General features: G+C 48.1%; 1 long non-coding RNA gene across 1 annotated transcript; it reads right to left on the reverse strand.

The window, feature by feature from the left end:
- Window positions 1–9,410: 9,410 nt before the first annotated feature.
- LOC143434168 (uncharacterized) lies at window positions 9,411–10,564 on the reverse strand. The gene is made up of 2 exons (XR_013103497.1): window positions 10,105–10,564; window positions 9,411–10,012 (listed from the first exon to the last, which is right to left on the reverse strand). It is a non-coding gene; the product is annotated as an uncharacterized LOC143434168 (long non-coding RNA).
- Window positions 10,565–11,021: the final 457 nt, after the last annotated feature.

The raw sequence follows: 11,021 nt of genomic DNA on the forward strand, positions 1-11,021 counted from the left end.
TTCCCACCTTCTATGTCATAGAACAACCAAGTTCTACCAGGATCCACGAATGTACTCCAAACCCTGCCTTTGGCTGCATGGACAACTTTGTCTTCTCCTTCTCAGCACTGGTTAAAGACATTCATGGCTGCTCCTGAGGGGTGGGGGTGGGGGGCTGGGAACACAGGTGTGAGGCCAGGGCTGCCACAGCAGTGGCTCATGTCGGTCTCTAGGGGACAACTTCTCAGCTGTGAAAAGCAGGGCAACACCATTGCCAAGGCGGTCTAGGCCAATTTTCATACATCAAGGGAGAAGATTCAGCCTGAAGTCCTGTGAGGAGGCCACAGAGGAACTGGGTGCTGCTGACAGCATGAGGTGACCTTAGGGTGAAGAGCCAGAATTTTAGGAAACATTCATCCAGCAAGGACTATAGGCAAAGCTCCACTCTTAAACCCTCTCTGAAAAGCATCCGCACTGTTTTCTTCTACCTGACGTTAGTAGTGACATAAGACTGCATTGCTGGGTGGTTGTCACTGTCTCTGACAGAGCCTGCTCCCTACAGTTCAAAGGGTAAATATGTTGTGGATTTTAAAAAAGTTTTTTGCACAGTAACAAGGTGAGGAACATTTTAGCTCATAAATTATTTACCAACCCTCACAGGCATAATGGACCGCTTGCATATTCATCACTTTGTCATGCATTATTCATGAGAAGTTCCCCTCAACGGCTGGGAGAGAATGAGGTTGTTGGCTGAAGTGTTGAAGAAATTTGGGCTTTTGTCCTTCATCTCTTTTCTCTGACAAGTCTCTACATTTCCACAAAAAAAAAAATAATATTAAAGGAAAAATATCAGTGCCACGCGGATGTGCAAATGAGGGGAAGAAACCCAGCAGGAAGTAAACCGACAGAACCCCCTAGCATCCATCACTGATGCTCACAGCGCAGATGTGTGGCCCATAGCAGGAGGGCTCCCTCTTCTGCTGGGGCAAGGAGGGTCTTGCTACATGGCTCAGGTTGGGAGAGCATGGAGTTGTTGGTTGAAATGTTGAGGGAATGTAGAACATTCTGTGTAGATCAGGTTGGCCTCAAAATTGTGTCTGTCTTCCTGCCTCAACCTCCTGATGCCTAACTTGGGACACTGTTCATGCAACAAAGGAGTTGTTTCAACAAAACTTGTGGGGCTGTGGCTGATAACTGACACCCCTGCTGAAGAAGTATCTGTTCGAGACTGGGTCCAGCCTGGTTCACCTAGGCTAGCTAGGGCTACATAGGAAGAAAATTGGGTGTGGCGGCACATGCCTTGAATCTCACCAGGGAAAGGAAGGCAGATCTCTATGAATTCAAGGCCAGCCTGGTCTACAAAGCAAGTTCCAGGCCAGCCAGGGCTACACAGTGAGACTGTCTCAAAACAAACATACAAAGAGTATTTGTTAAAAGAAAAACCAAGGGTAGAGAAGTGCTGGCACAGGCCTTCAGATCTAGCACTTGGGAGGCAGAAGCAGGTAGATCTCTGAGGGAGGCCAGCCTAGTCTACAGAGTGAGTTCCAGGACAGCCAAGGCTACACAGAGAATCCTGTCTCGAAAAAAAAAAAAAAAGAAGAAGAAGAAGAAGAAGAAGAAGAAGAAGAAGAAGAAGAAGAAGAAGAGAAGGAAGAAAGAAAGGAAGAAGAAAAGCAAGAAAACAAATGAACAAAAAGCAAACAAAGAGAAAGAGAAAAAGAAAAACAAGAGATTGGAGAAGTGTCTTCACTATTAAGATCATGCATTGCTTACAACCGCCTGTAACTTCAGCTCCAGGGGGAATCACTTCCAACCACTATATGCATGCTTACACGTGCACACACATACATACTCATAATTTTAGAGAAAAATCCAAAAAGCAATGCACTGCAGTGATCGGTCAGTGGCGGGTAGCACTTGCGGCTCTTGCAGGGAACAGGGATTCAATGCCCAGCCCTCAGGTCAGGCAGTCTACAAGGGCCTGTAACTCCAGTTCCAAGGGATCCGGTGCCCTCTTCTGGCCCCTGATAGCACTACATGCATGTGGTATGCATAAAGGCACACACGTACCCACACAAAACGAAAATTAAAAATTAAGACGAGGAAACAAAATACAAAAAATGAGAACAGTTTACTAAAGCCAGGCCTGACTGGGGTCTGCTGGTGCTGATCTATGGTCCCAGCCATTCCACTCTGTATGTATGATCCCAACTCACTCTGTAGACCAGGCTGGCCTCGAACTCAGAAATCTGCCTGCCTCTGCCTCCCAAGTGCTGGGATCAAAGGTGTGCGCCATCACTGCCCACATTCCACCATTTAAGACAGGAAGCCCAAAAGTTCGAACTCAGTGTGCAGCAGCTGTGCTCTTCCAGATCTGTTTTCTGGGGCTGGAGAGATGGCTCAGCACACAGACTGCTCTTTCAGAGAACCCAGGTTTAATTCCCAGCACCCACATGGAGGTCCAGAACCACCTGGAACTCTAGTTCCAGGATAACCATGCCCTCTTCTGGTCATCACCTGCGAGAGGGTTCTAGTCCCAGAAACTGGAGTCATGGGCTGTTGTAAGTTGCTGTGTGGGTGCTGGGAATTGAATCCAGGTTCTCTGGTAGTACTGCCAGTGCTCTGACCATTGAGCCATCATTCCAGCCATGAGGCTGGCTTTTTAAAAGATGTTATTTATTTAATGTATATGAGTATACTGTCACTGTCTTCAGACACACCAGAAGAGAGCATTGGATCCCATTTCAGATGGTTGTGAGCCACCACGTGGTTGCTGAGAATTGAACTCAGGACCTCTGGAAGAGCAGATCTGCTCTTAACCGATGAGCCATCTCTCCAGCCCTGAGGCTGGTTTCTTAAACTCTCCCTGCCTCTCCTAGCTTTTGGGATTACGTACCCCTCCCCACCATGTTGGGCTGGGAAGGGGTATGGGGGGGGGCTTCCTTGTGTGTATCTTTCTTATTCCTGAGAGGGCAGTCTTGACTACTAGCCTCATGAGAAACCCTGCATTTGTGACAGACTCACAGGTCTGGGTACTAATCTGGCAATAGTCACTTGTAGTGTGGAAGGCTGAACAGATAGAAGTCTTTTTCTGTTTTCTTAGTGCTTGGGATTGAACCAGGGCCTTGTGAATGTCCAGCAATCCTCCAAGCACTCAGCTGTTCCTTAGATCATGGATGGTGTCCCTAACCGTAAAACGTCAATCATATTTATCTTTGGAGATTTTTGTAAGTTGGAATGAAAAAATGTGTACAAAATCCAGGGCTCGGCACCATTTACTTGTTATTTATTTATTCTGGTTTCGTTTAGTTTAGTACTTTTTTTTTTTTTTTTTTTTTTTTTTTTTTTTTTTTTTTGAGATAGGATCTTACTGTTAGCTGAGGCTGGGCTCCCTGTCATGGTCCTCCTACCTCAGCCTCTCTTTGGGGTGCTGGGACTATAGTATTCCCTCCATCTTGAAGGTCACCTCTCTAATATATTGGGAAAGCTAAGTGGGAGCTAAGATTTTCCTCACCTCTGTCCCCAAGTTCTCTGTTGACAGTCTGTCTCCTTCTATCCCAGACCACTCGTTTGGCGGCTGGTCTCAGCCTGGAGCTCCTGGTGGGTTCCACAGACTGTGTAGACTCTTCCTCTAGTGAGTATAAAAAGGTCTGTCTGCCTGTCTGTCTGTCTGTCTTTCTTATTTTTCTCTCTTTCTTTCTCTCTTTCCCTTTCTTTCTTTCTTTCTTTCTTTCTTTCTTTCTTTCTTTCTTTCTTTCTTTCTTTCCTTATTTTACTTTGCTGGGTGTGCCTGGAACATGCCTTTACTCCTGACACTCAAGAGGTAGGAGCAGGGTGGATCTCTGTGAATTTGAGACCAGCCCAGTCCATATAGTGAATTCAGGCCAGATACCTAGCAAACAAAACAAAATAAAACAAATAGTGTGTGTATTTGCCTGAGGAGGCCAGAAGTGGGCATCGGATCCCCTAGAACTGGAGCTACAGCTGGCTGCCAGATGTGGGTGCTGGGGACAGAGCTCAGGTCCTCTGGAAGAGCAACAAGGACTCTTACCTCTCAGCCATCCCTCTACCTGTTCTGTTTGTGTGTTTTTTTTCTCAAGACAGGGTTTCTGTGTAGTCCTGGCTGTCCTGGAACTCACTCTGTGGCCTCAAGTTCAGAGATCTGCCTGTCTATGTCTCCTGAATTCTGGGACATGTGCATGTGCATGTGCCAGCACGCCTGGCTCCAGCCCCTGTTCTTTAAAAAAATTTTTTTTAAACTTTTATTTATTAGTGGGGGTTTGTGGGGTGCGTGGCAGGGAAGAGGTGCTAGGAGCCTTGTGGGAATGTGAGGTTATCTAGTAGAGGGTTATAAAAAGTCTCAACTCCTCAGTCTCAAGGAGCAGAGAAAGTAGCGAGCTCTGGTCTTCTCAGGAAACTCTAGAAAACACACACACACAAGTACTCGTGCGAGCATGCACACATACAGATACATAAACACACCTCGTATGTACACATACTCATAGACACAGCAAACATGCACACATGTATTCTCTCTCTCTCTCTCTCTCTCTCACACACACACACACATGCATACATGCACCCATACACACACACTCATAAACAAACACGCATACAGGTACACACATACTCACAAACACATAGTCACACATACCACACACACACACACACACACACACACACACACACCTTTCAAAGAATAGTCAAATCTCAAACCCGCAAACCAATAAATATATATATATATATATATATATATATATATATATATAATGTAGATCACTCAATTTAATTTCATTTTAAACAAGCCTTAAGTCATTCTAATGCAAGAGCTGAGATTTCACAGACAGAATACACTAAAACCAATGGAGAGACAGTCCTGCTCCAGACAGGGCTCAGTAGGCTGCCCGGTGGCAGTACAGTTAGTGCTTTAAAGTTACTGTACATAGCAGGGTCTGTACCTTTCTTAAAATGTCTCGCTGAGACTAGGAGACAAGGCTCCATTTCCCACCAACTATCTGGTAATAGCTGTTCCGTTAGTTACATAGAGGCCAGCCACAGCTTTGAAAAGACTCCTTCAAAGAGCCTGCTGGATGCTTCACACAGCCTCAGCCTCCTCTTTGGTCTGAGAACTAGGAGATTGCTTTATTCTCTATCACACAAGGATGAACATGACAAGTTGTGGGTGTTCAATAAACGTGCACTTTCACAAGAAGACCTCAAATCAGACTAGTGGAGACTAAAGGGCCAGCGAGGAGAAGAGTTACTGTGGCGTCTGTTTGTGTCGCTATAACAGGGACCCGAGAGTGGATACTTTGGCTCATGACTTTGGTTGTAAGGACACAAACAGCATGGTGTCTGTGTTCTCATTCAGGGTCCACTGGCTGCTTCACAACCTGAAAGGGGACAGGCTAATTCAGAAGGGGACAAACATGCCATGGCCTCATTTACAACAACTTACTCCTGCAAAAGCTGATCCTGTCCCAGGACACTTAACTGGCTCTCACAAGATTACCTTCTTGGAACCCTTTCCAGGGTTGCCCCATCTCAGTCACCACCCACAGGCCCTGCCTGACACTGGGGAGCAAGCTTCCAGCACAGGAACCTTTTGAGGACAAAGAATCACTTTCAGCAGCCTTATGTCATAGCTTACTCATCTCCAGAGCAGCAGTTACTGTATCGTGTTGTAACTTTCCATTCAGAATCGATCTGGTCCAGGGCGCATTAAAAGGGTTCATTAGCATCACCTTTGGCTTCTTCCCTCTTCATCTCAAGATTATTACTGCTTCCTCCCCCTACGCCCCAGACAGGATAACACTGTATGGCCCTGACTGTTCTGGAATTCTCTATGTAAACCAGTCTGGCCCCAAACTCACAGACAACCTCTTGCTTCTGTCTTTATTCCTTTCTCGGTTCTACAGAAACACCTAGCAAGTGCCACACCCAGAACAGCTCGAAGGGTCTCTGGCCCTGAAGTGCCTGAAGTAGATCAGAAACATGAAAAAGAGTCAGAAAACAGCAGGCAGGCAGGCAGGCGGGCAGGCAGAGAGACAGAGGGTGGGTTAGGGGCAGGGACAGAAGAAGAGAAGACATACTGATTTTCTTTTTTTCTTCCACAGGGTCTGCCTTCCAAGTGCTGGGATTCGAGATGTGCCCATTATACCACCATTGATATTTTTAAATTCCTTGAGGATTTAAACATGTGTATAAAGTGCTTTCATAAAACTCACTCTTAATTTCTTCCCCTCTGATTCCTCCCTTGTTCACCCTCATAATTTTCTTTCAATTTCATGTGCTCTTTTTTGGTATGTATGTATGTATGCATGCATGTATGTATACCATGTACACACCCTGTGCCCTATAGACTGGAAGAGGGTGTCAGATCCCTGCAGTTCCAGGCCATTGTAAGTTGCCATGTAGATGCTAGGAACCAAGCTCAGTCCTCTGTGAAAATGGCAAGTGCTCTTAACCGTGAGCCATCTTTTTAACCCTCATCTGTATTACTTTTTAAAACGTTTTAGTTGGCTTGGCAAGATGGCTCAGTAGGCAAAGACACTTACATACCTTGTAAGCCCAGAGACCTGAGTTCTTCATATACAGCTAGAAGGAGAGAGCTGTTTCCACCGAGTTGTCCTTTATACATGTACCATGCATGACACAAGTGCCCTCACGTACACATCACACACATGACCACAATAATTAGTAATACTACCTTGAGATATAATAATACATAGTGAGCTGTATATGTTTATAATATACAGTTTGACCTTCTTTATTCTTTGGAGATCGTCTCACTATGTAACCCAGGGTGGTCTTGAACTCATGATTCTCCTGAGACAGCCTCTTGGGTGCTGGGTTTGCAAGTGTACCAGCATGTCTAGTTTGTTTGAGACATGATCTCTCTACATAGTTTGTCTGTCCTGGAACTCGCTCTATGTAGACCAGGCTGGCCTCCAACTCACCTCCATTAAGACAATTCCCCAAAGACATACCCCAGCTTAACCTAAATCTAGAAAAATCCTTATTGAGACTCACTCCCAAGGGATTCTGGGTCATCAAGCTGACAATTAAAACCAACCATCACAAAGCCAAATGTGAAATATGATATTGTAGCTCAGTTCAACAAATAATGAAGATAATCACAGACAGTAAAAACGTCCGGGCACCAGTTATGTGCAGTGACCACAAGACCAGAGAGGTCATTGGGTCCTCTGAAACTGGAGTTACAGATGGTTGTGAAGTGCCATGTGGGAACTGGGAATTGAACCTGGGTTCTCTGAAAGAGCATTATCTACTCTTAATCACCGAGCCATCTCTCCAGCCCTAAGAAAAGTAAGTGTTAGAATACAGTGCCCAACTCAAATGGCCAGTCTTCCGAAAAACAACTCACCCTGCAGAGGTACCACTTAAGAAGACAGAGAGAGCCGGGCGGTGGTGACGCACGCCTTTAATCCCAGCACTTGGGAGGCAGAGGCAGGTGGATTTCTGAGTTCGAGGCCAGCCTGGTCTACTGAGTGAGTTCCAGGACAGCCAAAGGCTATACAGAGAAACCCTGTCTCAAAAAACCAAAAAAAGAAAAGAAGACAGAGAGAGCTGAACGGATTTGAACCCTGACAAATGACCCTGTTGACTGTTACAGAAGGTGGCTTCCTCTCAGTCACATGACCCCACTCTAGACTTGCCCTCTGCCTGTCTTTCAGTGTATTTCAATAAATTCTTTGTCTTTTCCTATCTGGGTAAATTCTTTTTTTTTTTTTTTTTTTTTTTTTTTTTTGGTTTTTAGAGACAGGGTTTCTCTGTATAGCCTTGGCTGTCCTGGAACTCACTCTGTAGACCAGGCTGGCCTCGAACTCAGAAATCCACCTGCCTCTGCCTCCCAAGTGCTGGGATTAAAGGCGTGCGCCACCATTGCCCGGCTCCAATGAACTCTTTTAATGTATCTTTTAATGCTATGTTGTTTGGACTGGTCTTGAGCTCCTGAGACCAAGATCCTCCTGCTTCAGCCTTCCAAGTTCCTGCAGCTGTATTCTTATATGTATCCAGAGTTTGTTATTGAACCTGGGACCGCCTGCCTCTCAGGGCCACCTGTCCTGCCTCCCTAGCTACTGTGCTCAGCTGTTTACACGGCTGCTGGGTGTTCAGACTCAGGTCTTTATTACGTGTACAGAAAGTGTTTTACCAGTGAGCCAGCTCCCTAGCCTCTTTCTTAAAACTTATTTTTAAATTTAAGTTTATTATTGCTAACTTACGTGTGTGCGTGTGAGCACTTGTGGAAGACAGAGGGAGACTTTCTCCTTCTGCTGTGGGTTCCGGGGATTGTCCTCAGGTTATCTGACTTTCATGGCCTGTACATCACCTGCTGAGGTACAGCAGCACCCACAAACACATGTGCATACACAAACACGAATACACAAAATGTAATTATAAAATGTTTTACATTTAAAAACAAAAAACACACATATGACCATGTCACTTTCCTACTTAAAACTCTTCAGTGGCAAATCAGGGCCCTTCTGACGGAAGGCATTGTTTCCACACAGGCTCTGCCCTGGGTTAGCATGGCCTGGCTCCTGCTTCCTCTTCAGCTTTGTCTCTCACCAGTCCTACCTTCCTTGATCTGGCCACACTGCCACATTGTCACGCCACTCTCTTTGAGCACTATGGCATGCATGAATGATGTCTTCCTTTTTCCCGGGATCTTCTTCACTTCTTTAGTGGCTATGCACTCCTCAAATTTCATCTCAGGCATCATCCCCTCCCCGCCCCCCCCGCCCCCCAGGAAACCTTCTCTGACCTAGGAGAAGATAGTAGGCGCTTATCTATGTGCTTCCTAGCATCGCAGAAGTGTTGGCTCTAACTGCTGCACTGTGGTTACAGTGTTTTTTCTAGGTGTAAGTTTCAAAATGGTGGGGGACTCTGCCCGCCTCGTCACAGTTGTTTCTCTAACGCTCAGGATGGGTCCAGCCTGACACAGTGGGCATTCGTTAGGTATTTGCTACATTCATGTATGAAAGCTTTTTGCTAAGTGAAAAAACACAGGGGTGCGTTCGTCTGTCCAGGACCGTAGCCAGCTGCTCCTTAGCGCCTCCTGGTGGAGAAAGCAGCGAGCTGCAGCTCCTCATTTCCCGCGGGGCTCGTTTGGCCGCACTCCTGCATCCTCAGGCCTCGGGTTCAGAATATTAAGCAAAATAGCAGACACCTAGCATAGGAAGGACCGACCAACCCGAGGGCAGCTCTCACGTGCAGGAGTCAGCCCTAGGAGGGCCTGGATACCGAATTAACCTTTTCTTCATTAGACGGTGGTCCTGGAAAGGTTTACACCATAGCAGCATCTGAATTTTTCTTATTTATCTGTTGCTGCTATTATTGTTTTTATTTCATTATGTCTATGGGTGCTTTGCTTTAGATAGACAAGGACATGTAAATACCACAGGTTTTATAATAATGATTTAATCCGAATCAAATCAATATAAATACTTAAAGGGAATTTTAAAAATACCTAAGAGAGTTCCCAAACAGCCTTTAGTTAGCACAGCCTAGTCAGGAGTTGCTCTGTGTGTTGACAGAAAAACAAAATGGAAATCCTGAGCCTGGAACCGGGGAGGCAGAATACAAAACTTGAGTCTGTAACCTGTCCTTTAGATCAGTTTTTCTTTTCTTCTCAAATGTTTCTTTTTGTGTCTGCGTGAATCTATGACACGCATGCGCAGGTCCCCAGGATGAACCAGATGGGCTCTTGACCCCTGAGCCGGCTCTCCCACACCCTTGGATGTGTGTTCTGTTGAAAAAGGAAACAGGGATGCTCAAATAAGCCCGGCTTGCCTCTCAGGCTGCTGTGCGAACTGGACGAAAACTGTAATAGTCACCTGACACACAAGCAAGGCGTGAGGTCTCGGTGTTGGACGAATCAGGAGTCCGTTTGCCCGAGGGCCTCTCACGCCAAAGCCTGCCCGTCTACTTCACCACGCACAGCACACACTTCTGCAGACACCGCGTCTGCATCCATGAGTGCGCGTACGGTTGCTCAGCACATATCCTGGAACGAGGAAGCAGAAAAGATGCAGTCACTGTCCTAAGAGACGTCATCTCTGCTCTTCAGGACAACGGAGTGTGGGCTAAAGCACTCACAGCATCTGTAGGGAGACTACAGGTCCCCTTAGGACGTGCCAGGCCAGGGTGCAGGCGCTGGCTGCGTCCCCTCAGCTTGTGCTGGGGCACACACGGTATATCTCAGCGCTGGGAGCAAGGCTCGGGGATACAGTACGTCTCAGGGCAGCAAACCAGGCGCGGGGGCATGGTCCATCTCAGAGCACGGAGCCGGCCGCTGGACCGTCAACAAGAGCCTGGAAAGACCGGAACGCAGGACAGGCTAAGGTCTGAGGTCTGGGCCGCGATTCGCAGGCCCTGTGGAGTCGTGACAACCTGGAGCTGGTGAGCAGAGGCGGCTCAGAGTGTGGACGCCGCCCCGAGACAAGCCCTACACGAATTCCGCTATCCTTAGGGCGGGGCACGCGGTGAGGGCGGGGCTGCGCAGGGAGGAGGGGCACGCGTGAGGGCGGAACACGCAGTGAGGGCGGGGCACGTGGGGAGGGCGGGGCATGTAGGGAGGGCGGGGCATGTGGGGAGGAAAGAGCGCGCGGTGAGGGCGAATCCGCGCAGGGAGGGCGGGGCAGCGCAGGAAGGGCGGAACACGCAGTGAGGGCGGGGCAAGCGGTGAGGGCGGGGCAAGCGGTGAGGGCGGGGCATGTGGGGAGGGCGGGGCATGTGGGGAGGAAAAAGCGCACGGTGAGGGCGAATCCGCGCAGGGAGGGCGGGGCTGCGCAGAAAGGAGGAGCGCGCGGTGAGGACAGCGCGCGCAAGGAGGAGGGGCATGCGGTGAGGGCGGGGTGCGCGGTGAGAGCGGGGAAGGAGGGGAGGGGCAGGAGGGCGGGGCCGCGCAAGGAGGGCGGGACAGGCGTAAGGGCGGGGCACGTGGTGAGGGCGGGGCATGTGGTGAGGGAAAAGCGCGCGGTGAGGGAGAAGCCGCGCTGGGAGGGCGGAGCCGC

Source organism: Arvicanthis niloticus, chromosome 13 (assembly GCF_011762505.2).
Source record: "Arvicanthis niloticus isolate mArvNil1 chromosome 13, mArvNil1.pat.X, whole genome shotgun sequence".
In the NCBI taxonomy this organism is placed as follows: Eukaryota; Metazoa; Chordata; class Mammalia; order Rodentia; family Muridae; genus Arvicanthis; species Arvicanthis niloticus.